The sequence below is a fragment of the Myxine glutinosa genome, chromosome 7 (assembly GCF_964187855.1).
Source record: "Myxine glutinosa chromosome 7, kmMyxGlut1.1, whole genome shotgun sequence".
NCBI classification, from domain to species: domain Eukaryota; kingdom Metazoa; phylum Chordata; class Myxini; order Myxiniformes; family Myxinidae; genus Myxine; species Myxine glutinosa.
Window position 1 is genome coordinate 3280127 of NC_136267.1, and position 24874 is coordinate 3305000.

General features: G+C 49.0%; 1 protein-coding gene across 3 annotated transcripts in view; it reads right to left on the reverse strand.

Moving 5' to 3' along the window:
• Positions 1-24874, reverse strand: part of LOC144892887 (uncharacterized) — a 310345-nt gene that overhangs the window by 137620 nt on the left and 147851 nt on the right. For all 3 annotated transcript variants that reach the window (XR_013624005.1, XR_013624004.1, XM_078781253.1), the window contains one exon: positions 14967-15053. The gene's annotated coding sequence lies outside the window, so the exon portion shown is untranslated. The remainder of the gene's footprint in view (positions 1-14966; positions 15054-24874) is intronic.

Below are 24874 nucleotides of genomic sequence, written 5' to 3' on the forward strand. Positions count from 1 at the left end.
GTGACAGAGGTTCACATAGAGTACCACTCGGTCCAGCTGCACCAACAATACCTTGCGAGCTCGCCACGCATGCAGGTTAAGGCTAACAAATACAAATCCATATGCCAGACATCTGCCTCACTCTACGGGATTCACCTGGCCCCCAACTAACCGTGGTGATATAGCTTTGCCTGCCGGAGGTGACACAGTGTCATTTGAAAATGTACAATCTGCCTTCAGCCACCATACCTGTCAGTCTCACCTACCTAAGCACCTCATTATTTTTTGATGCGAGCAACACATTTTCTTCAGTCACAAGCTTGGCATCATCCTGCTCTCCAGGAACAGCTATTTTCATGTGGTTACACATTAAGTGGCAACAATCTTCTTTGGTTTAGGTTCAGGATTTAACTTTATTTCATACTACATTTATTTTAGTGTGAAGATTTCAGTTTTAGACAGTTTGTGATAGTCACAAAATAGTTTACAGTACAGTCGGACCCCGACATTTGCAGTTGATAAAATGTGACCTGCTTCGACATTCGCGGCCCTTTTCCCCCCTGTGTTCCCGGTGCAAAAATAAAATAAAATCTCCCACCAGCCACACACATGACACTTCTAAAAGCATATTCCACACGTCACGCATAAAGCTGCTGGTATGTGCTACGCACCTGAATCAACATTCTTTTCACCGGCGTATTCACGATTTTTCTGACCTGCTTTGACATTCGCGGCACTATGCTTCACATGTTCGTGGTTTTTCGCGGGTGTATTCACGATTTTTCATGGGATTTTTTATTTTTCCTTTATGAATCACGAACTGCTGGGAACTGACCCCCCCCCTTTTCCCATTGAAACAATGCCCCCACATTTGTAGATTTGACATTCGCTGTATTTTTCAGGAACGTATCCCCCGCATATGTCGGGCACTGACTGTATTTCCGTTTTTTGGGTTTGTGTACAAGGACAGAGAAAGAGGAAAAAGACTATCAACCACCCAGTGGGTTTATGTGAACATTGTCACCCATGAACAGGGAACAAGCAACTTCTGTGCCCATTGTTCGAGGTTATATTTTCACTTGCAGTTGATAAAATTCACTTTAACTCATTGACATTCACTCTCTCACCGCAGGCAGGTTGGTGGTCTGTCTTCTACCGACTCCTCTCCGGCCTAGCTCCCCCAGCTCTGTCTGTGCTCTGTCCCTACCGGCGGAGTTTGGGGGAGGGGCAGGGGGGACAATGCCCCCACCTTTATTTTTTCCAGGAGTTACAATGAAGATAACATTCCGTATTTAAACGTGAGTAACAATAGTGAACTCGTAAACTGGATTTGTAATTTCACATACACTGTAACTACACGAAACAAAAGGTAATTTTGGAAGTCAGACCAAGCAACCCATTATTAATATTGTCATGTTCCCGAGGGGTGGGGGGGTTGGGGGAGGGATAAGATCCCCTCGGGACGAATAGAGTCGATCGAGCTTACCTCCGAGGTGTTCAGTCAAACAATGGCGGACATTCTTTACACGCGAGGGAAAGGAGAATGACGAACTTACCTGGACGGCTTCCACAGGGAGCGTCCTCAAACCACGATAATCAAATCAAACCCACACGGAATTTAAAATGCAACAGTACCGGGTTTAATGAAAGAAATACCGGTAATAAAAGAATGCACAGTAAAATCTAATTCCTAATTGGAGCGCCCCCATACGGACTCGTATACAACACAAGGGGGAAAATAACTGAAGGTAATAAATGTGTGTTTGGTTTGTTTGCTCAGTACTCAGCTTTGAGTGGCCCTAAAGGTCAGAACTCAGCTTTGAGTCCCTGCCTGGACTCATCTCTGTGTGAAAGCCACCCAGATAAAGGACTATTTGACTCAAATCGTTTCCTACAGGTTCAGTGACGATGATCATCGGAGCTTTCCACCAGAGTGGTTGGTCAAAGGTGATGACCAGTGTGATATTATGACGGTGTGCATGCTCACAAACTTCAGTGTTGAGTATATGCACGTTGTATCACCTGGATTCACGTCGTTCATTGGAGGAAACATCACGGATGATATCCCAGGATGGTCACTCTGATGTACAAATTGCATCAATCCAGACAATGCTGGCTTTCATGATCCGAACATGATGGAAGTTTTTATTTCCAAAGAATATCGAGATCCACGACAGGGTCATAAGCCTAATCATCATGGATAGCTTTTGGTACATCACCACAGTCAGCCTGTGACTTTCTTCTCTGTGATTCTGGCTGGATCCGAACTCATCATATCATGGATATGTGTGGATGTACTGTGCTCGGCTACATTTGGATGTACTGTGCTCGGCTCCATTTGGATGTACTGTGCTCGGCTACATTTGGATGTACTGTGCTTGGCTACATTTGGATGTACTGTGCTCGGCTACATTTGGATGTACTGTGCTCGGCTCCATTTGGATGTACTGTGCTTGGCTACATTTGGATGTACTGTGCTCGGCTCCATTTGGATGTACTGTGCTCGGCTCCATTTGGATGTACTGTGCTCGGCTCCATTTGGATGTACTGTGCTCGGCTCCATTTGGATGTACTGTGCTCGGCTACATTTGGATGTACTGTGCTCGGCTACATTTGGATGTACTGTGCTCGGCTACATTTGGATGTACTGTGCTCGGCTCCATTTGGATGTACTGTGCTCGGCTACATTTGGATGTACTGTGCTTGGCTACATTTGGATGTACTGTGCTCGGCTACATTTGGATGTACTGTGCTCGACGACATTTGAATGTACTGTGCTCGGCTACATTTGGATGTACTGTGCTCGGCTACATTTGGATGTACTGTGCTCGACGACATTTGAATGTACTGTGCTCGGCTACATTTGGATGTACTTTGCTCGGCTACATTTGGATGTACTGTGCTCGGCTACATTTGGATGTACTGTGCTCGGCTACATTTGGATGTACTGTGCTGGGCTACATTTGGATGTACTGTGCTCGGCTACATTTGGATGTACTGTGCTCGGCTACATTTGGATGTACTGTGCTCGGCTACATTTGGATGTACTGTGCTCGGCCTCATTTTGATGTACTGTGCTCGGCTACATTTGGATGTACTGTGCTCGGCTACATTTGGATGTACTGTGCTCGGCCTCAATTGGATGTACTGTGCTCGGCCTCATTTTGATGTACTGTGCTCGGCAACATTTGGATGTACTGTGCTCGGCTCTATTTGGATGTACTGTGCTCGGCCTCATTTGGATGTACTGTGCTCGGCTACACTTGGATGTACTGTGCTCGGCCTCGTTTGGATGTACTGTGCTCGGCCACGTTTGGATGTACTGTGCTCGGCTACATTTGGATGTACTGTGCTCGGCTACATTTGAATGTACTGTGCTCGGCCTCATTTGGATGTACTGTGCTCGGCTGCATTTGGATGTACTGTGCTCGGCTGCATTTGGATGTACTGTGCTCGGCTGCATTTGGATGTACTGTGCTCGGCTGCATTTGGATGTACTGTGCTCGGCTCCATTTCGATGTACTGTGCTCGGCCTCATTTGGATGTACTGTGCTCGGCTGCATTTGGATGTACTGTGCTCGGATACATTTGGATGTATGCTGTGCTCGGCCACATTTGGATGTACTGTGCTCGGCCTCATTTGGATGTACTGTGCTCGGCTACATTTGGATGTACTGTGCTCGGCTTCATTTGGATGTACTGTGCTCGGCCTCATTTGGATGTACTGTGTTCGACCTTATTTGGATGCACTGTGCTCGGCTTCATTTGAATGTACTGTGCTCGGCTCCATTTGGATGTACTGTGCTCGGCCACATTTGGATGTACTGTGCTCGGCCTCATTTGGATGTACTGTGCTCGGCCTCATTTGGATGTACTGTGTTCGACCTTATTTGGATGTACTGTGCTCGGCCTCATTTGGATGTACTGTGCTCGGCCTCATTTGGATGTACTGTGCTCGGCCTCATTTGGATGCACTTTTCTCGGCTTCATTTGAATGTACTGTGCTCGGCTCCATTTGGATGTACTGTGCTCGGCCACATTTGGATGTACTGTGCTCGGCCTCATTTCGATGTACTGTGCTCGGCCTCATTTGGATGTACTGTGCTCGGCCTCATTTGGATGTACTGTGCTCGGCCTCATTTGGATGTACTGTGCTCGGCCTCATTTGGATGTACTGTGCTCGGCCTCATTTGGATGTACTGTGCTCGGCTACATTTGAATGTACTGTGCTCGGCTCCATTTGGATGTACTGTGCTCGGCCTCATTTGGATGTACTGCTCTCGGCCTCATTTGGATGTACTGTGCTCGGCCTCATTTGGATGTACTGCGCTCCAGGACATTTGGATGTACTGTGCTCGGCTACATTTGGATGTACTGTGCTCGGCCTCATTTGGATGTACTGTGCTCGGCAACATTTGGATGTACTGTGCTCGGCCTCATTTGGATGTACTGTGCTCGGCCTCATTTGGATGTACTGTGCTCGGCTACATTTGGATGTACTGTGCTCGGCCTCATTTGGATGTACTGTGCTCGAAAACATTTGGATGTACTGTGCTCGGCAACATTTGGATGTACTGTGCTCGGCCTCATTTGGATGTACTATGCTCGGCCTCATTTGGATGTACTGTGCTCGGCTACATTTGGATGTACTGTGCTCGGCTACATTTTGATGTACTGTGCTCGGCCTCATTTGGATGCACTGTGCTCGGCTACATTTGGATGTACTGTGCTCGGCCTCATTTGGATGTACTGTGCTCGGCCTCATTTGGATGTACTGTGCTCGGCTACATTTGGGTGTACTGTGCTCGGCCTCATTTGGATGTACTGTGCTCGGCCACATTTGGATGTACTGTGCTCGGCTACATTTGGGTGTACTGTGCTCGGCCTCATTTGGATGTACTGTGCTCGGCCACATTTGGATGTACTGTGCTCGGCCTCATTTGGATGTACTGTGCTCGGCCTCATTTGGATGTACTGTGCTCGGCCTCATTTGGATGTACTGTGCTCGGCTACATTTGGGTGTACTGTGCTCGGCTACATTTGGATATACTGTGCTCGAAAACATTTGGATGTACTGTGCTCGGCTACATTTGGATGTACTGTGCTGGGCTACATTTGGATGTACTGTGCTCGGCTACATTTGGATGTACTGTTCTGGGCTACATTTGGATGTACTGTGCTCGGCTACATTTGGATGTACTGTGCTCGGCTACATTTGGATGTACTGTGCTCGGCTACATTTGGATGTACTGTGCTCGGCTACATTTGGATGTACTGTGCTCGGCCTCATTTGGATGTACTGTGCTCGGCTACATTTGGATGTACTGTGCTCGGCTACATTTGGATGTACTGTGCTCGGCCTCATTTGGATGTACTGTGCTCGGCTACATTTGGATGTACTGTGCTCGAAAACATTTGGATGTACTGTGCTCGGCTACATTTGGATGTACTGTGCTCGGCTACATTTGGATGTACTGTGCTCGGCTACATTTGGGTGTACTGTGCTCGACCTTATTTGGATGCACTGTGTTCTACTCTGTGCAGAATAGAGTCCCTCGTGCCCACATTACACCGCTTTAGCTTCCGAATGGCACATCATGATCATGCTACTGTATCTGTACTTTGCTTTGTGCTTCACAAATAAGTTAGAAGGGGAAGCAAAAGAGTATGTCAAAGGCCCAAAGAGAATGCCACGTTGCTGGAGAATCTTGATTTACAATATCGGAATGGGGGCTCACAGTGTTCCTGAATAGAAATCACAACAAGGTGAACTGTGTGAGGGATACACGACTGTGCTGGAGTAGTACAAACGTGTTCACATTAACACGTATACAATTTGATGGATGGATGAGGCTTTGCTGCTTTGGATTCAGTGATTCAGCTCCGCTCCTCCAATTCCATCGCTTGTTGCATTTCCAGAAATGTTGGTGAGAAAGCTTTTCTGTATTTATATTTTTTGTTGCTTTAAGGTTTGTTCCTTGTTCTATCAAAGACAGCACTCTATTGCATTAAAGTTAGAGCACTGGCATGCTACGGACCACAGTATCTCAGACTATCTTCCAATACTTCATTCCTGTAGATGATTCATTTATTGCACCCCCATCATTTGCGACAGTCATGGCAGTTTCTCTGACAATTTGAAGAAGCCACTGGCCAGTCTCTGCTGTGTTTTGCAAGTACTGCGATTAATTTTTTTGATTTTTAGAAGTATATACTCTGTAGTTTTGATAACCTATATATACCTTGTGCTCCAAACACAACTGTTTGTCAGCCGGTTTGACCATGCCAAGGGCCAAGATCAGTGCCGTCCTTTATGCGTAAAGTACAACTGCAAGTTTCACAAACGTACATACGCTCTCATTTACTCTTCTGTAATTTCTGTATGTTTGTGTGACACACTCAAAAAGTTCTATACTTATGGATGAGGCTACATCCAGCAAACCAGGACAGGTGAATCCTTGCGCAGTCGCCGTCTCTGAGCTTTCCAGTCTGGGTTCGCTTCTCGAGCAGAGTAAAAGTGTCTCCCCGGTGTTCTTGTATCGACGAGTGTGCCGATGGACGTTACCTGGGAGCCCCTCTGCTGGCATCGATTCCCGGTGACCACTCAAGATCTTTCGGTTTCTTTTGACGAAGAGTCGACGAGACATTGCCACCACCTAGGCCAAATTCCTGCCATGAGTGATAGTGGTTCTCAAGACATGCCACAATTACTATCTCCCACTAATAAGTAATGATACCAGAAAAGCGGGTCATGATAGCTTGCGTACCTTTGGATCGATGAAGGTACAACAGGATAATGATGACGAGAGTCTCGTTTGCAGAACTTGACGAACGACCCACATATAATAATAATAATAATAATGCATTTATTTTATATAGCGCTTTTCAGGAAGCCCAAAGACGCTTTGACAGAGTGCAAAACATAACGCATAGCAAAACATAAAGACAATTGCAAAAAAAAGAAGAATCAATAGGGAAATATTCAAAGCACAAAGGAGGGAGAAGGAGAGGAGATAGTCAGGGGTTAGATGCTGTGGGTTAAATGTTGAATGCAGTGTTGAACAGGTGGGTCTTGAGTGATGTTTTGAATGTGGTGAGTGAGGAGGAGTCTCTGATGGTGTGAGGTAGCGAGTTCCAGAGGGTGGGAGCAGCGATGGAGAAGGCCCTGTCCCCCCAGGATCTAAATTTGGTCCGGATGGGGGGGGTCAGGAGGTTGGTACCAGCAGAGCGGAGGTTGCGGGTGGGAGTGTGTCTGGAGAGGAGGTCAGCCAGGTAGGATGGGGCCAGGTTATGGAGGGCTTTGTAGGTCAAGAGGAGGATTTTGTACTGGATTCTCTGGGAGATGGGGAGCCAGTGAAGCTTGTAAAGGACGGGGGTGATGTGGTCACGGGTCCGGGAATGGGTGAGTAGACGGGCAGCGGAGTTCTGAATGTATTGGAGTTTATTGGTGATTGTTGAGGGTGAACCATAAAGGAGGCTATTGCAGTAGTCCAGACGGGAAGTGATGAAGGCGTGGATGAGGGTTTCTGCAGCCACAGAGGAGAGGGATGGACGGAGACGGGCGATGTTTTTCAGGTGGAAGAAGGCTGTCTTTGTGATCTGTTTAGTGTATTTGTCGAAGGAGAGGGTTTGGTCAAAGATGATGCCAAGATTCCGGATGTGAGGGGAGGTGGACACTGGGAAACCGTCGATGTTGAGGGCAAAGTTATGGGTGGACTTGGTGAGCGTTTTTGGGCCAATGATGATTATTTCAGATTTATCACAGTTAAGTTTGAGGAAGTTGATTTGAAGCCAGGATTTTATTTCAGTGATGCAGTTTGTCAGGATAGAGTGGGTGGCGGTGGAGATGGACTTGGTGGAGATGAAAAGCTGGATGTCATCGGCGAAGCAGTGGAATTGGAGACCATGACGGCGGATTAAGTGACCGAGGGGGGACAGGTAAAGGATAAAGAGGAGGGGGCCAAGAACTGAACCTTGGGGGACACCTTGGGGGAGGGGAGCAGTGGGGGATTTGCAGTTATTGATGGAGATGAACTGACGTCTGTCAGAGAGGTATGATTTAATCCAAGAGAGGGCAGTGCCGGTAATGTTAAAGGTGGTTTCAAGTCGGGTGAGGAGGATGGTGTGATCGATGGTGTCAAAGGCAGCGCTGAGGTCGAGGAGGATGAGAATGTTGAGGTTGCCAGCATCAGAGGAGAGGAGAAGGTCGTTGGTGATTTTGAGGAGAGCAGTTTCAGTACTGTGGTTGGACCGGAATCCGGATTGGAATGTTTCATACAGGTTATTGGCAGAGAGGTGATGCTTGAGTTGAGTGGCTACAGCGCGTTCCAAAACCTTTGACAGAAAGGGTAGGTTGGAGATGGGTCTGAAGTTATTTAGGGTGTCAGGGTTTAGTCCAGGTTTTTTCAGAATGGGGGTAACAGCAGCAATTTTGAGGGATGGTGGGACGATGCCTGTAGACAGGGAGGAGTTTATTGTTGCAATGATAAGTGGAGAAAGAGCAGGAAGGGAGGCCTTGACAAAGCTGGAGGGGATGGGGTCAAGAGTGCAGGTGGCAGTTTTCATTCCGATGAGGAGTTCAGAGAGGTCAGTAGGGGAGACTGGGGAGAATTGAGACAGGGGATGGCAGGATAAGGGGGGGCAGGTGGTTTGAGGGGGAGCGGGTGCGGCGGTGGTCAAGCTGTTGTAGATGTTTTCAATTTTGCGTTGGAAGAATGAAAGGAAGGAGATGCAGTTGTCTATTGTGAATGACTGGGTGGTGGTGTTCAGGGGGCTGAGGAGTTTGTTTATTGTAGAGAAGAGTGCTTTTGGGTTTCCGGAGCCAGAGTGGATAATTTGAGAGTAGTAGGCGGAGCGGGCGCGGGAGAGGGCATCTTTATAGTGTTGTATGTGGTCCTTGTAGGCCTGGGAGTGAACTGTGAGACCTGTTTTATTGCGGAGTCTTTCAAGTTGGCGAGCACGAGTTTTCATTAGGCGGAGCTCAGGGGTAAACCAGGGAGCAGAATGGGTGAAAGAAACTGTTTTGGTTTTTATAGGCGCAATTTGGTCAAGGCAGGAAGAGAGAGTGTGGTTGTAGTAGTCAGTGAGGTCAGAAGGGGTGTGGAGGTCAACGAAGGGAGAAGTGGACATTTTTTCAGAGAGGGTCGATGAGAATGAGGCAGGTGAAAAAGCGTTTAGCTTACGGAAGTTGATAGTGCGATAATGCCTTGGTGCTGGGGTGGGGATGTTGATGGTCAGAGTGATGGCTAGGTGGTCAGAGAGAGTGAGGTCGGAGCCAGAGAGATGGTGCAAAATTAGTCCAGTAGAGCAGACAAGGTCCAAAATGTGACCACGGTTATGGGTAGGAAAGTTGACATGTTGAGTGAGGTTAAAGCAGGTGAGTAAATCAGTGAAGTCAGTGGTTAGCGTGGAGTCAGTGGAGTCCATGTGGATATTGAAATCACCAAGGAGGAGGATTGAGGGGGAGAGGGAACATAGCTGGGTCAGAAAGTAGGAGAAGTCAGACAGGAATGATGGGTGTGGTTTGGGAGGGCGGTAGACAACAGCCATGACTGACTGTGTGTGACCAGAGAGTTTAAAAGCCAGGTGTTCAAATGATGGAGCAGATGAGATGGAGATGAGGTTGGTCTTGATGTCTTGTCGGTGAATAACGGCAATTCCACCACCTCGGCCCTCCGAGCGTGGTTTATTGATGTAAGAATATCCATTGGGTGTGGTGAGGTTGAGCGTGTAGTAGTCCAGTGGTTGTTGCCAGGTCTCAGTGAGACAGAGAAAGTCCAGTTTATTTTCCAGGATGTAGTCGTTCAGGATGAGGCATTTGTTGTTGAGGGACCGGGTATTGAACAGGGTGAGCTTGATGTTGTTTTGTACGGCGGGTATGAATCCAGGTGATTTGGCCAGGGTTCGCAGACAGGAGGTGCGATTTTGTGCGTTGTTGTGACCAGGTGTGTTGGGACGATGAGTGGGAGTGCGCTGAGCCGACCAGAGGATGGGGATGGAGTGACCTGATTGTAAATAAACAAACTTACGACCGGAGCCACGGTGAATGTACCTGGGTCGACGCAGGAGTCCATTCGATCTGATTGCAGAGATGCATGATGGGGTGGAGCGGGTTTTAAGCAGGAGAAGCCTTGCGGCAGAGTACCGCAGAGCCATGCCAGCAGGAGCGAAGGCAAAGCGAGCACGCGGCCAAGGGTGAGGAGGCGAAACAATCGACACAACCAACGGGAGTGGGCCCGAGGAAACAGCGATGGAGCCGAGCAGGTGAAGCCCGGAGCAGCAGAGCAGAGCCGGGACCGCGCAGAGGAAGACTCAATGGCCATAAATCCGCCACGACCACCAGGAAAGCAAGACACGGACAATGGTCCAGTCAGAGAAGCGGCGAGCAAACGACGCCAGCGTCCTCTCACGACCGGACCGGAAAACGGAAGTCAATTTGGTTATAAGAGTTATAAGAGTCATATAAGAGTTATGAATTTGGTATGCTTAGTCATGTTTAAGTAATAACAAAATTGACTTGGAGACCCCATAATGCAAAAATTCAGAGACAAATGGTCTTCAGAATTGTTGGCAAGAGGTCATCAATACCCCTACCAAAGTCATACTACTCCCTTTCGTAACCCCACAATCAATGCAGCAGTTTCGCCATTGAAAGGTCATAGTTAGCTCCACAGTGCAGACAAAAAGAGCAATAACAAAACTTACCATTTGACATAACTACTTGTGCTGATACTAGTAACTGGTATTTTCACATAATGTGATGATCACAATATGGTTCACTCATGCTTTTCATTTCACCGATATTCAAGGAGGAAACTTTCCGGATGCTGTATATATTTGAGAACAATCGGAGGGAGAAAAGTGACAAAATTAAACAGACCGAGAGGTCATTAAAGCAGTTATATTCCATGTTTTTGATGAAATTTAAAATAAAAACGTACCAATGATTAAACCACAGGGCTTGTGTAGCTGGTGCTGAAAGGAGTTCGAGAAATCCGAAGGAAACTCCCACTACCCAAACTTTACATCATTTGGGGAGCAGACAGCTACATATCTTTTGTATTGAAAAGCTCCACCACCAGGGAGTTTGAGGATTGTGTTGGCCAATAAGCATGAAGTTTGAGAAGGGTGTTGGCCAATCGGCCTGAAGTTTGAGAAGGGTGTTGGCCAATCGGCCTGAAGTTTGAGGAGAATATTGGCCAATCGGCGCGACGTTTGAGGAGAGTGTTCGATAATCGGAAGGCAGTTTGAGTGTGTTGGCCAATCGGCATGAAGTTTGAGGAGTGTTGGCCAATCGGCATGAAGTTTGAGAAGGGTGTTGGCCAATCGGCCTGAAGTTTGAGGAGAATATTGGCCAATCGGCGCGACGTTTGAGGAGAGTGTTCGATAATCGGAAGGCAGTTTGAGTGTGTTGGCCAATCGGCATGAAGTTTGAGGAGTGTTGGCCAATCGGCATGAAGTTTGAGGAGTGCGTTGGACAATCAGCATGAAGTTTGAGGAGTGTGTGGGACAATCAGCATGAAGTTTGAGGAATGTGTAGGACAATCAGCATGAAGTTTGAGGAGTGTTGGCCAATCGGCATGAAGTTTGAGGAGTGTTGGCCAATCGGCATGAAGTTTGAGGAATGTGTGGGACAACCAGCATGAAGTTTGAGGAATGTGTGGGACAACCAGCATGAAGCTTGAGGAGTGTGTAGGACAATCAGCATGAAGTTTGATGAGTGGTTTGGCCAATTAGCAGGAAATTTAAGGAGAGTGTTGGCCAATCGGCATGAAGTTTGAGGAATATGTAGGACAATCAGCATGAAGTTTGAGGAATGTGTAGGACAATCAGCATGAAGATTGAGGAGTGTGTGGGACAATCAGCATGAAGTTTGAGGAGTGTGTAGGACAATCAGCATGAAGTTTGAGGAATGTGTAGGACAATCAGCATGAAGTTTGAGGAGTGTGTGGGACAATCAGCATGAAGTTTGAGGAGTGTGTGGGACAATCAGCATGAAGTTTGAGGAGTGCGTTGGACAATCAGCATGAAGTTTGAGGAGTGTGTGGGACAATCAGCATGAAGTTTGAGGAATGTGCAGGACAATCAGCATGAAGTTTGAGGAATGTGTAGGACAATCAGCATGAAGTTTGAGGAGTGTGTGGGACAATCAGCATGAAGTTTGAGGAGTGTGTGGGACAATCAGCATGAAGTTTGAGGAGTGTGTGGGACAATCAGCATGAAGTTTGAGGAGTGTGTGGGACAATCAGCATGAAGTTTGAGGAATGTGTAGGGCAATCAGCATGAAGTTTGAGGAGTGTGTGGGACAATCAGCATGAAATTTGAGGAGTGTGTAGGACAATCAACACGAAGTTTGAGGAGTGTGTGGGACAATCAGCATGAAATTTGAGGAGTGTGTAGGACAACCGGTATGAAGTTTGAAGAGTGTGTAGGACAATCTGCATGAAGTTTGATGAGTGTGTAGGACAACCGGTATGAAGTTTGAAGAGTGTGTAGGTCAATCTGCATGAAGTTTGATGAGTGCGTTGGCCAATTAGCAGGAAATTTAAGGAGAGTGTTGGACAATCCATGGCACAGTCTATCAGAGAACTCTGCGTCTCCTACCATCGGTTATTGAACTTGATGTCTATCCATAAAGTTGTACATCCCATGACCAAACAAGACACCATTTATTTGTATATGTATTCTTCAAAATAGGAAAGGAATATACATGGAAGCTTAGACACAGAAAGGTGGAACTTGGCTCATCCCACAACCTACAGTGCATTCAGAAAGTATTCAGACCCCTTCACCTTTTTCACATTTTGTTATGTTGCAGCCTTGTGCTGAAATCGTTTAAATTAATTTTTTACCTCATCAATCTACACTCAATACTCCATAATGACAAAGAGAAAACAGGATTTTAGAAAGTTTTGCAAATTTATTAAAAATAAAAAACTGAAATATCACATAGACATAAGTATTCAGACCCTTTGCTATGACACTTGAAATTTAGCTCAGGTGCCTCCCATTTCTCTTGATCATCTTTGAGATGTTTCTACACCTTGATTGGAGTCCACCTGTGGTAAATTCAATTGATTGGACATGATTTGGAAAAGCACACACCTGTCTATACAAGGTCTCACAGCTGACAATGCATATCAGAGCAAAAACCAAGCCATGAGGTCGAAGGAACTGCCTGCAGAGCTCAGAGACAGGATTGTGTCGAGGCACAGATCTGGGGAAGCCGACAAAAAAAATCTCTGCTGCATTGAAGGTTCCCAAGAGCAAAGTGTCCTCCATAATTCTGAAATGGAAGAAGTTTGGAACAACCTGGACTCTTCCGAGAGCTGGCCGCCCGGCCAAACTGAGCAATCGGAAGAGAAGGGCCTTGGTAAGAGAGGTGACCAAGAACCCGATGGTCACTCTGGCTGAGCTCCAGAGATCCTGTGTGGAGATGGGAGAAACTTCCAGAAGGACAACCATCACTGCAACACTCCACCGATCTGGGCTTTATGGCAGAGTGGCCAGACGGAAGTCAAACAGTTCAATCTTCGTTTCATCAGACCACAGAATCTTGTTTCTCACAGTCTGATAGTCCTTTAGGTGCTTTTTTGCAAACTCCAAGCGGGCTTTCACGTGTCTTTCACTGAGGAGAGGCTGAGAGGCCGAGTCATCAAGGTGTAGAAACATCTTAAAGATGATCAAGAGAAATGGGAGGCACCTGAGCTAAATTTCAAGTGTCATAGCAAAGGGTCTGAATACTTATGTCAATGTGATATTTCAGTTTTTTCTTTTTAATAAATTTGCAAAACTTTCTAAAATCCTGTTTTCTCTTTGTCATTCTGGGGTATTGAGTGCAGATTGATGAGGGAAAAAATGAATTTGAACGATTTCAGCAGAAGGCTGCAACATAACAAAATGTGAAAAAATTGAAGGGGTCTGAATACTTTCTGAATGCACTGTACATATCCTGTTACATATATAGTGAACCTGTAAACTTATTTTGCACCTCCAACATAATACATGAACTTCCTTGCAGCTTCTATTTAAATCTGACTCGTTATTTGTGAAAATTTGCTCGGTCAATCCCAAGTCATGCTGTGCATTCACCAGATGGATGACGATGATGTGATTCTCAATAAACCAATATACATCCATTCAATATGAATCAGTTTAAGGTGAATCTTGGGGAGGAAAAGTGCAAATAAGGCAGAAATCTGGCAAATCTGATGACAAACTATTATACACTACGACTCGGAGGAGAAATATGCAGAATGATTGGGCACAACCTTTACAAACCCGAATAGTAATTTATTGCATAATCTTGGCACCAGAAGGTTAGTTCAGGTTTGAATGGAGGAAAATGAGTGTTGTGATTACGCGTTCACAACTTGCTTGTCTCGAGATTTGTGCCGTGCTTTCAGTTACAATTGTGAATGTTTTATTTCGCAAATTTAGGACATTCAAAACATGATTTCTCAAATATTCAGTGCGGTAGAACACTTTGTACGCATATGCAGCACGATGCTCTTCCTACTCTTAATGTCCACCTGGTTGTATGCACGTGTGCTTGTTAAACAGCATATGTTTGAAGAGAGTAAGCAATGCCGTGCAGGGAATGGAAGAGACAGATACAGTAGGACGGTGAAAGAATAAGAGGAAGGTTGGCAAAAGATGGCGATGGGCACCAGGCCCAAGAGCCAAACCGTCTTGGCTGGATGCCTTTCTCAGTGTGGTGCATTCCAATCACGAGCCACTGCGGCTTGTAATAGCCAATCAGCTTGTATTTCCGAGCTAAGGAATGACTTTTCTCACCGATCACACTTCCATAAGGTCCCAGCGACGTGGAAACCATGCAAAAGGGAAAATGCATTTAAGGCAAGAGATTGAGAAGGAACAAAGTTATGAAAACACCAACATTTATGGACCGGGTGGCCGAGTGGGTGAGATTGGAATTGTACATTAACCAAGACCAGATTGTAAAATATGAAGAAAATTCGTTTTACCTTAAGGGTCGATAAATGCCTTGGAAGAAGGTGCCAAGGTGCGGACGAGGTATTCGGTCGTACGGACGGTCCAAGTCGACGGGGTAGCTGTGACAAAAGGATTGCAGAATCTGCAGCAATTGCTTTCACGGATGGAGTCGAGAGCAACAAAAAAAGAAAAACATAAAGAGAGCGTGGAATGTAGAATGGGGGTGTGGTGGGGATGGGGGTCACGGGGGGCAGGAGGGGGCTTAATCATGGCAAAGATAACTTGTATGAATAATGAGTATACACACGAATAGAAACATTATCAGTTATAAATTTATATCACCAATCTCTTCTTTCAAATTCAGAAAACATCTCCCCGACACTTCATTCTGAGTGGTTTGGCTTTGGTGGCAGCAGGTAGTAAGCCCATAATAGTTTGTAATTTGGGCCAGAACGTGAGCAAAGCAAATATAGAATTACAATGAAACACCCAAATAGTTGAAATGGTGCACAAAAGGTAAAGAAAACTTTTGGAGAGTCAAAATCCTCCACATGTATCAGCAAAGCTTTGACTATAGGAAGTAAGAGTCCTATTACAGCATTAGGTTCTTTCTGAATGGTGGGCACTTGTGGAAATTGGTAGCAATATAAAAGTGCACCACAAAGAACTTTCAAAACCCAAACCGTCAACATGGTTTTGTCAAAGTTTATAGATTTTTATATTTTCCTTCAGGCCAAACATTTTTGATATTGCAAAGCTGAGTGTGAGTTTGTGCTGATCAGAAACCACAACACAAACCACAACAGAAACCATTGGCCCTCCCTGTATGGCCCTCTGGCATGACAAGTCCTGTTCTGAAACGTCTTGCCCTTTTTCCCCTTTAACTGGCGCATTCACTCTGAGCTTCCCTAAACCGTGCCAGTGGCCAAAATCCCATGCTGAGCAAAAGTACTAGATCAGCATTTTTACTCAAACACACAAGATACAGTGCGAAGAACATTTGCAAGGCTAGCATGCATGGCGGCATTGAACTACACAATTTATTTACTCTGCAAAGTTTATTCAGGTATGAAAAAGCAGCATTGGTCACCTGCTAAGTACATGCAAGGTGTGTGTGTATGTGTGTATATATATATATATATATATATATATATATATATATATATATATAGTAAAGGATAGCACACTGAGCAGTAAAATAATTTTAAAATCTTTATTAATTTACTCTGATTAAAAACTCCATCAACCGACACATCGACTTACATCCCACATACAAAGCACAACGCAATCAATTACAACGTCAAAAACGGCAGAGTCATTTGAATGCAGGGAATCCCTGTGATTGGCAAGGACTTGAACCAATCCATGACGTGAACCGTCCCCAACGGAACTTAACTGTTAACACAACACTCACCGCCTCTGAGGAATAGAACTAGTTTGTTCTTGAAACGTCAGGTGATTCATAAAGAATTTTTAATTATTTTACTGCTCAGTGTGCTATCATTTACAATATGAATCCTGAGCCACAAATCTTTCGACATGTACATATATATACACACACATATATATATATATATATATATATATATATATATATATATATATATATATATATATATATCTATATCTATATCTATATATATAAAACACAGTTTGTGTGTGTGTGTGTGTGTGTGTGTAATGTTACCGATAGACTCCTAAACGGAGAGGCTTACGTGCTTGATATTTGACATAGACATGGCCATTGAGCCTGGGACGAACATGGCCGAACTCAAAATATTTGACGATCCATATTTTTTATTCATATTTACCTCAGCGCATTTCAGCGAAGTACCCGCTAATCTCAGCCGGTTCCAGAGCAGCTCGCTGATTCGCTCAGAGCGATCACGTGATGTTCCATTCCCGCCGCCAGACTGATTCGCTCAGAGCGATCACGTGATGTTCCATCCCGTCACACGTCACACGTTTTTTCACCTTTTATGCGATCGTGTTTTGTATCGATTTTGTGCGATATGAATTAAATGTCTTTGAAACAGCTGTGAAACGTCTTTCCACAACCCTTCCGTAACCGATTGGAGCAGTTTATTGCCGCACAAAACGAGATCCGCGAAGCGAGTTGGTCGAGTCGTGCTGACCAAGATGGTGACACGGCGGCTTCACTTTTCACGGAGTATGAGCGTTCTATATATTTTCAATTCAGTGCGCCCGTGATTTGTGGCATAGACATGACCATTGGGCCTTCACGGTGTAATTTGTGCAAGGCTTTTGTCCGAGTGAGCTTGAGTCGAGAGGGCGAATGTACGGGTTGGGAATGTACGGGTCTCCCTTCCCCCGCCCGGCAACGCCGGTACTGGAGGACGTCACAGGATCGGTGAGTCTCCAAAATCCGCTTCGTGCTGTTGCGAATATGCAGGACTATGTCCGATTGTTGTGCTGCTCTCAGACCATGAGAACTGCAACGTCATTGTTGACTGGCCATCCCCTTCCATCCCCCTTCCCCCTCCGTCCCCCCTTCCCCTCCCTTTCTCCCCTCCCCCTCCCCTTCTCCCCCCCTCCCCTTCTCCCCCTCCCTTTTCCCCCTCCCCCTCCCTTTTCCCCCACCCCCTCCCCCTCCCCACTCCCCTTCTCCCCCTCCCCCTCCCTTTTCCCCCTACCCCTCCCTTTTCCCCCTCCCCCTCCCTTTTCACCCTCCCCGCTCCCCCTCCCTTTTCCACCTCCCCCTTCCCCCTCCCCTCCCCCCTCCCTTCCCCCTCCACCCTACCCTTCTCCCCTCCCCCTCCATTTCCCCCTCCCATCCCCTCCCCCGCCCAGCAATGCCGGGTACTTCTGCCGGGTCCCCCCCCTCCCCCTCCCACCCCTCCCCCCTCCCATCCCTCACCCTCCCATCCCTCACCCTCCCCATCCTCCCCATCCCCCCCTCTTCCCTCTTCCCTCCCACCCCCTCCCCTCTCCCATCCCTCACCCTCCCATCCCTCACCCTCCCCATCCCCCCCTCTTCCCTTCCCCCCTCCCCTCCCCTTCCCCTCCCCCCTAACCCCTCCCCTTCCCCTCCCCCCTTTCTCCCTCCCCCTCCCCCCTCCCCCCTCTCCCTCCCCCCTCCCCCTCCCTTCCCCCCATGGCCCTCCCTTTCCCCCCTGCCCCATCCCCTCCCTTTCCCCCCTGCCCCATCCCCTCCCTTTCCCCCCTGCCCCATCCCCTCCCTCCTCCCCCCTACCCTTCTCCCCTCCTGCTCCTCCCACTCCCCCCTCCTCCCTCCCCCACCCCTCCCCACCCCCTCCCACCCCCCTCCCTCCCCCACCCCTCCCCACCCCCCTTTCTCTCCTCTCCTCCTCCCCGCCTCTTCTCCCCTCCCCCCTTTCTCCATCCCCCTCCCCTCCCCCTCCCCTCACCCCCTTCCCCTCCCCCTCCCCCTCCCCTCCCCTTCCCCCCTTTCTCCCTCCCCCCTCCCCACCCCCTCCCACCCCTCTCCCATTCCTCACCCTCCCCATCCCCCCCTCTTCCCTCTCCCCTTGCCCCTCCCCTCCCCCCTCCCCTTCCCTCCCCCTCCACCCTAACCCCTCCCCTCCCCCTCCACCCTAACCCCTCCCCTTTTCCCCTCCCCCATTTCTCCCTCCTCCTCCCCCCTCCCCCCTTTCTCCCTCCCCCCCTCCCCTCCCCTCTCCCCCATGGCCCTCCCTTTCCCCCCTGCCCCATCCCTTCCCTCCTCCCCCCTACCCTTCTCCCCTCCTGCTCCTCCCACTCCCCCCTCCTCCTTCCCCCACCCCCCCTCCCCACCCCCCTTCTCTCCTCTCCTCCTCCCTTTCTCCATCCCCCTCCCCTCCCCTCCCCCTCCCCTCACCCCTTCCCCTCCCCCCTCCTCTTCCCCCCCTTTCTCCCTCCCCCCTCCCCCTTCCCCCCCTCCACTTCCCCCTCCCATCCCCCCTTTCTCCCTCCCCCTCCCCGACCCCCATCCCCCCTCCACTCCCCCTCCCTTCCCCCCATGCCCCTCCCTTTCCCCCTACCCCTCCCCACCCCTTCTCCCCTCCCCTCCCCCTTGCCCCTCCCCCTCCCCCATCCCCCTCCCATCCCTCCCCCTTCTCTCCTCTCCTCCTCCCCCCTCTTCTGCCCTCCCCCCCTCTTCTCCCCTCTTCTCCCCTCCCCACCCTCTCCTCCCCTCCCGTTCCCCTCCCCTACCCTTCCCCCTCCCCTCCCTTCCCCCGCCCGGCAATGCCGGGTACTTCCTATGGCCACCCGGCCTCCCCCTCCCCACCCCCCCTGCTCTCCTCTCCTCCTCCCCCTCCCCACCCCCCCTGCTCTCCTCTCCTCCTCCTCCTCTTCTCCCCTCCCCCCTTTCTCCATCCCCCTCCCCTCCCCCCTCCCCTCACCCCCTTCCCCTCCCGCTCCCCTCACCCCCTTCCCCTCCCCCCTTTCTCCATCCCCCATCCCCATTTCTCCATCCCCTTCCTTCCCGTCCGGCAATGCCGGGTACTTCCCATGGCCAGCTGTACGTGGGCTGCTCGAGGGTTGGAAAACCAAGCAATCTTTATGTCTTGGCACCAAGTAAGAAAACCAGAAATGTTGTATACCAAGAGGTTTTGAGAAATTGACAATTGACAAAACGTCATGTCGGAAATGTACTGTGATATTGCTCTAAAATATACATGTTCTTTTCATCATGTATTTGTCTTATTCTTATTCAACCCGGGTACCTCAGTTAGTATATGTGTGTGTGTGTGTGTGTGTGGTGTGTGTGTGTGTGTGTGTGTGTGTGTGTGTGTGTGTGTGTGTGTGTGTGTGTGTATATATATATATATATATTGTTGCGGATTCGGGGTCGGCTCTCCCCTTATCAAGGGGGGGTTAGTCCCCTTGTCTTGTAAGCTATGACATCACTTCCGGTCAGTGGTAAGTAGGGTTGTAAGCCCAATTAGTCTTATTACCTAAGTATTACCACCGGCCGTAAGCGAGGAGATAACTCCCACCCGAGCCGCAGCGTTAATGGATACGCCAAGCGAAGCGGGCCGCGACTCGGGCCGTTAACAAACACTAAACCCGATCCTGAGCGGTTACGATCGTGCCACAGGTACTCAATTGAAAGAAAGGACGCAAACGATCGAATAAGAGGAAACCCAGAAAATAAGAAGAACAAAGAGTGGGTTTATTAATTATATACAAAAACCCAAAGAGGAAACGAAAGGAATATACAAGAGCAAAAGGACACAGGGCAAGCTTGTCTAAACAGTCTTACTTACAACCCCAGGACAAACAGACGGGCTCACACGGGATGGTAGTGGTAGGAGAAGAAGGTCCAAGCAGATGGTTCCAGGCTCCGGGTCCGCGGTGAAGAATGGCAGGCAGCTTTGCGTGTCGTTGGCGCGCGACCGGACCTTATAGATATATCGGGGGACTGGGATGCGGCGTACGTAATATGTGTGCCAACTCACTCTCTCTCTCAATGTTCGTATCAGAGGGTACCCTCGCGCAGTTCCGTGATAGCGCTTTCTCTCGCTCCGTTCCGTTACCAATCGGTGGTTCGTATCAAACGATGGTTCCAAGCGATCCTCTGCACAGTGTTCTTATCATCCGCCGTCTCCACGCTGTTCTCTCAATAGCAACGGTCCCCTGCACAGTTCTTATTAGAATCAAGGAGTCCGTGGCACAGTTCGTTACGAAAGGAGGTCGTACAATGCAATTGAGCTCTCCCCGCACAGTCCTGAAAGCAGTCCTCGCGCTTGCGCTTGTATAACGCGCTTTGAAATCAATGCGCACTTCATAGAGACACTCCCACCAGTGAGCTCACCTCAGCCCTGGTTGGATAGCGAGGCTCACCGGCTCCGCCCTTGACGGCTCGTTGACAGGGCCACGCCTCGTTCTTGGCGCTCCACCCCCTTCTTCCCCAAGCTTGACCGCGTGCGTAATGGCGTTTGGAGTGAACGCTGAGGTGGCTGCGGCTGGCAGAGGCACGTAATACAATTTGGAGAGAGAGACTGGCAAAATGGATGGAATGGGGCCTCTCTTATTTAATTAATGCAACGCAGATTCAACTATTGGGAACACATATTAAGGAAATAACTGACAGTCCTATGGTGTCCTACGTGATGCATATGGCCTAACTATGGGTGTGACCTTTGACCTTATTAAATGATGGTATATTTACAAGAGTTATTATTTACAAGTATTTACAAGTGAGGGTTCTCAAAACCGCAACACTGCACCCTCCTCTCCTCCAGGCCCGTCCCAGGCCGAAACAACTTTAATTTAATGTGACACTTAGGTGTGGTAACCCTCTACTTTTAACCTCACCCTGAGTGCGACAGTTTTAACACGAAGTATGTCCCGCCTGCTGCTTGCATTCTACCTATCAGACTCATGCCCACAGACAAACTGAATTGCGAATTATTTTCGAAACTACCATTAAGCCGGTGGGGAGCATTATTTACAAAAACACTACTATTTTGATTATTTACAAAACTGCAACCCAGGACCTGTCTTTTGTGGGAAACAAAAGCAGAACTTTTGAGAAGAGGAAAAATACCACACTGCACTGCACTGATACACCATACCACATGCACCAATATTAAAAATACCCAGCAAAGCACCATCAAGAAAAAATGCACAAAACACACATTTTAAAATAATACTAATAAATGGTGTCTTGTGATGTCTTCTCCGCTGGGCCACTGGTTCTGGTCGTCTTGCTTTTCTCACTTGCTGCCTATTTAATGAAACGGATTGCACCGATCGTGTCCGCTCTTTATTTATGGCCAGCAGGCCCAACTAAGGTGGTCCACCTGCATGGTATAGGTGCCACTTAAAACCGTGGTCCTCAACCAAGATGCTGCTGGCAGCAATGACCGGTCCCCAGCAGAGGTGCCAGGCCCCAGAGGTGCTAGGGGTGCCCATAAGGGGGTGCTAGGCCACAGAACATGTGGTCCATAAGTGTTGTACCAGTGCAGGCCGGAGGCAGATGAGGTGCAGGCACACAACTGCAGTCACCTGCGCACTCCCCCCGGGCCCAAAATAAACAAGTCCATAAGTCCATGAGTGGGGGAAGGACAAGCAAAGCAGCGGGGGAAGGCCGCAAGTGTACACGTTAAAAACAAGGTGAAGGGTGCTGGAGAGCGAGCGGAGAAAGCCCGTCCCTGGCGTACGTTCCCCCCCCCCCCCATCACCTAACCTACCCAAGCCCCTACCCCGTATTTACACAGTCTACACATTTACAAATTCCGTCTCTACCCGTCGTGTCCTTCCCATTCCCTCTAATCCAAATTCGTTATGAATCCCTCCTAAGGAGGAAGAGATGGAATAACAAACAATGTCTCACCCCATCATGATGCATCTCACATTCCCAAATGTCTGCCAAAATATGGTGTGGAGTTTATCACCTTGGTGAGTGGATGCGGATGGTGCGAAGAGACTTTCATCCTAGCTATCTCCTAAATGACATTAACTCTGTTTACTCTACCCGGGGTCTTTCCCTGCCAAACTATTGGCCACTTTACTCTATGCGGTTCTAAAAACCAATTCCCATTGACCATACTGTGGCGCTCACCAATTTGGGGTCTCACTCCCCCCATTTTTCAACCTGTGCCCTCGCACAATTTCAGGGCTGGGTCGTGTGGCTCACCAGCAGGTGCGCTCACCTGCACACCTCCGCCACCGTACCTCGCCACCCGAGCTTACCTGCTCCTCACCCTTACCTACCTGGGGAAGGCCCTCTCTGGCGCTTACCCCCTCGGTGCCCTCTCTGGCACTGGGCTACCCGGGTCCGTCCTCCGGATCCTCGGGCCCCATTGAACACTAACTGGCTCCCAGAGCTACCTGCGGCCTCACCTGGCTGACAGACACAGTGGCGGCGTGCCCAAACAACCATTTTCACTAACAGGCCACACGCCCAGCCCTTTCACTCCACTAATGTACCCATCACGCAGTACTCTGCTACTTTCGCACCACTGATGTCAATATCCAACCACAACTTACCTACTCCCTCTACCTACTTTTAAACTACCCTGCCCGGGTATTCGTGAAGGGGTCCATCCTTCCCCCATCCACTCCTTCGCACCATACACTCCACTCCACATGTTCCACAATATTCACTCCACACCATTCATTCCACCCACCTCTTTTCTTGCACACCTTTTGTGCTCACACACCTCAACCCCAAAAATTCTCATGCACACAGCATCATCTGGCTAACTATTGCCCTTCTAAGATTAGTGCTTCCCAGTCATCCCTTATACTACTGCACATCCCATGTCGTTATCAACCAACTACCCTACTCTACGTCCCCACTACAGGTACACTGTCACTACTTAATTCTCGGTCACCTATGGTCATCTCTAGTTTCCCTAACCATTTAACCTAACCCTCCCGGGCTAGTTTTCACCGCCATACCCCATAAATGCGAAAGCTCCTTTGCCCAAAAGGTGAGGTGAATGGTAAAACTACCATTCGCCATCACTACTGCTACCATCAAATGTCCACTATACTTGAGCCTCTCGGGGAAAATGCATTTCCATAGCTCGACTTCGAAAAGCCGGCTATCTGTGCGGATGGTCAGTATCCTGCAAGTTGGGTCCGTCCAGCATTTACGATTCTGGGGAGGAGGTTTTCTCGGCCAAGGCTCCAAGCACCATCTCGGCGCAAGGCCTTGCGCTCCCAAGTGCGATGGCCCAGCCTTGCCCGGCCGGAGCACCGCCACCACAAGGGGGCGCCGCTCCGAACCCTTCTCCTACCTCCCCTCGAACCGGGCCGGTCGCCTTGCCTGGCAACACACGGCACCGACCGTGCAGGGCGGAGCCCAGCCCGAATCGTGCACGACGCTCCGTGCAGGAGCGACGCGGCACCGATCCCGGCCGGCCCCCGCAGCACACAAAGCGCACCGCGCCCCGAGAGCTCGCGTTGGCTATAAGTCGGCCTCAACGCTTACCCGGTTAACGTCGATGCCCGACTCGCATGCTCACATCCACACGCGACTCTTCCCATACTCACACATCCAGGTGTCTCCATACACTCCATGCATTCCATGCATTCCTCTCACGCACATTCTTGCGCATTCATTCTCCTCGCACAATCTGTTATCACACACTTCGGAACACACCTCTCACGACTCACGTGCACCGTCTTGCGCACACTCTCCCGGTACGTACTCCGTACCACTCATGGGGGTGCACTCTTGCATCCACCCATTCAGCGCACACCTACCCACAGGTCTGCAATCCCCCGTCGCACACCCAATCAAGTGCTCCACCACCAACCCAGGTGTGCACCCTCGCATACTCGCCACAACCAACTCAGGTGTGCATTCTCGCACACTCGCCACAACCAACTCACACTCCGTGTCACTCTCACCCTCACTATCACGCTCCGATGTGCATTCACGCTCGCACTCGGTAACACACTCGCGCTCTGGCGCCGTTCGCACACGCGCGCTATTTCCACTCACACAGCGCACCACGGACCTCCCACAAACACCCGGGTTACGCTGCAATCCCAAGCGCACGAAAATTATTTTGGCGCTAAACACTTTCCCGCAAAATCTTTGAGCACCATATACAGCCCGACTCACCTTGTGCTTCTTCTTCCTCGCTCCAACACCTGCAAACTTTCATTGGGGTTAAGCATGGCATCACGATGCGAATCCAGACTTTGCACATTTTCCATTTCTTCCTTCAACAAGTGGTTTTCTAAGTCTGCTGTCTCTCCAATTTCCACTATTTGTTCGATTATTTCTTTTTCTTTAATTTCAATGTCTTTTCCTTCGACGACCGCTGGCCCTAATAAAATCAAATTCTCTACTTCGGCGGTCACCGCTTCCCCATACCCCGGGTCGCGATTTCTATACCCGTCCACATATGTTCGCTTTGCTCCAACTCGCTTTTCCGCGCTCCTCCAGCCGCTTTACCTCGTCGCGTACCATGTGCTTTTCCCGCCCAACTCACGGTCTCCCTCCCTCTCATAC